Source organism: Castor canadensis, chromosome 14, assembly GCF_047511655.1.
Source record: "Castor canadensis chromosome 14, mCasCan1.hap1v2, whole genome shotgun sequence".
NCBI classification, from domain to species: Eukaryota; Metazoa; Chordata; class Mammalia; order Rodentia; family Castoridae; genus Castor; species Castor canadensis.
Window position 1 is genome coordinate 15137958 of NC_133399.1, and position 2872 is coordinate 15140829.

A 2872-nucleotide genomic window follows, 5' to 3' on the forward strand; every position below is an offset into this window, starting at 1 on the left:
AGCCTCCTTAGTGCTAGGATCACAGAACTCTTTTGGGGTTCAGAGTTTCTTGTGGAGGATATAAAGGTGTTTTAAATTGGCTGTGCTGATTATTACAAAAACCTATAAGTGGGTAAATTATATAGTTTGTGAATTTCTCAATAAATGTTCCCCAAAAGACCATATCTAGTCAATGAAAAATATTCAAAAGTTTGACATGATGTAGCATCACTATTCAAAAGGAAGGAAGGCATATGGCAGCGCAGTGAGAGATACAAAGATAGAGAGACATAGGGAGAGACAGACAGAATGGAAAGACAGAGGGAAGAGTGACCAGGAAGAATAAATGAGCTTCCTCCCACCATATTCCTGTTAGAAAGCCAGCATCTTCAGGGGTTCTTCTAGGGAAAGAGTTTGCTCAGCAAAGACTTCTTCATGGTGGTCTTGAGTTCCTTGTTCCTCATACTGAAGATGATGGGGCTGAGGAAGGGTGTAAGGACTGTGTAGGTGAAGCCCATCAAAGTGTCTCCTCCAAGAGACTGGGGGTCCTTGGGCTTTAGGTAGATGACAGAAGCAAAGCCATAGTGCATGATCACCACTGTGAGGTGGGATGCACAGGTGGAGAAGGCTTTGTGTCGCCCCTCAGCTGAGGGGATCCTCAAGATGGCAACAACAATGAAGGCATAGGAGAGCAGAATGAGGAGGAAGCAGCCCAGAAGGGCTGAGATACACACCAGGCCCAGAACTTTGGCCACTACTGGTACATCCTCTCCACAGGCCAGCTTCAGCAGAGGTGGCATATGGCAGAAGAAATGGTGGATGTCATTGGGTCCACAGAAGGTGAGATTGAATATGGCTGTTGTGACCACAATCCCCATGACAGAGCCACCAACACAGGACCAGGCCACCAGACAGGCACAGCCACGCGGGCTCATGAGCACATTGTAGCACAGTGGGTGACAGACGGCCACATAGCAGTCATAGCCCATGACAGTGAGTAGGAAGGAGTGGGTGAAGCCAAATGTGAAGGAGAAGAGCATCTGGCAGGCACAGGCCAGGTAGGAGATGGAGCAGTGGGGCACAGCAGGTCGGCCAGCATGCACGGGATGATGGCCAAGGTGTAGAGGATCTCAGAGATGGACAGGGCGCACAGAAAGAGGTACATGGATGTGTGGAGGCTGTGCTCACTCCAGATGGTGACCATGATGATCAGGTTGCCCAGCAGTATGAGCAGATATATCAGCAGAAACAGCAGGAAGAACATCAGCTGAAGGCGGGGAAAGGTGGAAAAGCCAATGAGGATGAACTCAGACATGAAGGTGAAGTTTACACCAGGTATGGCAGCCATACCTGATGGGAGACAGAAAACATTACTCAGTGTTTAGGAGCACAAGGGTTCCCAGTGAGTTCTGGCCTCCAAGAACATGTGAGAGGCTCCTTCACCTATCCAAGATATGATTAGTTGACCTGCAAATACGTATTTATGTTATCATCCCTTAGCATTTATAGGGCATTAGGTTCAGCACAGTCCTATCTACCAGATATAAAAAATTCAGGTGCTCAAATCCCTTTTGAGAATACAGCAGTGTTGCATAGAACGTATGAACATACTCTCAGACTTTAAATCATGTTCAGATGACTTAGAATATTGAACACAATGTATTGTGATATATGTAGTCATTACACCATATTTTTAAAAGAATTATCACAAGAAAAAAGTTGACATTTGCTTAATATAGATTCAGGAATCACAGACCTAACTACATTTTTGAAACACAGATGCAGAATTCATGAATATAGGACGAACTGTAATAATGTGCTGAGATTTAAACAAAATCATGGATCTTAAGTACATGACCTCTGATAAGAACTCAATAAATAGTGCTACTGATAAAAACAATTATTATTACTACTATTTTTAAATCGCAGTGCTAGGACCTCAGAGTTTCTACTCAGTGACATGTCAGTTGAGTCCCCAATTCAAAAGTAGATGACTTGGCTGAGTACCGTGTCTCAAGCCTGTAATCCTAGCTACTTGGAAGGTGCAGATAGGGAGGGTCATGGTTCAATGCCAGCCCAGAGAAAAAGCTCACAGGACCCCATCTCACCAGGTGGTGTTCCCCTGTCATCAAAGTTACACAGGAAGTAAAAATAAAGAGAATTTTGGTCTAGGCCAGCCCAGTTAATGCAAGAATGTGTCTCAAAAATAACTAAACCAAAAGGGTTGGGGACATGGCTAAAGTGGTAGAGCACCTACCTAGCAAGTGGGAGGCCCTGAGTTCAAACCCCAGTACTGCCAAAAAGAAAGAACTAAATGGTAATGAAATTTGAAATGACAACTAAGTCAAATTGATTGTATGCTAGAACATATACGGTATTAGTAGAAAAACTGGCAAAACTTCAGACCTGTAGTCTGATTAAAATAATTGTGGTGATGTTAAATTCCTGATAATTATACTAGGGTTATGTATTGTACTGCTGAGAGAAGTTATGTGAGAAAAGTACAAGAATTTTCTGTATTGTATTTGCCAATTGTCTCAAGTTGTTTTTTTTTTAAATGAAAAGTAAAACAAAAGGGGCACTATTCAAATTAGCACCAAAAATGATTAAGTATATAGGCTTTAGTTTAACCCAGACCATAGAAGACATCCATGGAAATCAACTAAACCTCTCATGAACAGAAAACATGGCAGATAATTTTTTAAAATCTTGAAATTGAAAGACAACAATAGCCAGATGGTAATTCTCCCACATAGATAATCTCCCCAAAGATGTCCTCGTAAAATATGTAGTTGGAGTTCTTGAGAAAGTGACATACTTATTACAAAACTTCCACGACTAAATAAAGATCCATGAATAACGAGGCTAACCTTGACATAGATGAGGGAAAGGA

At 42.2% G+C, this 2872-nt stretch overlaps 1 pseudogene; it reads right to left on the reverse strand.

Annotated features, from left to right (window-relative positions):
• Positions 1-380: 380 nt before the first annotated feature.
• LOC109679016 (olfactory receptor 10H1-like) lies at positions 381-1327 on the reverse strand (annotated as a pseudogene).
• Between the last annotated feature and the right edge of the window lie 1545 nt (positions 1328-2872).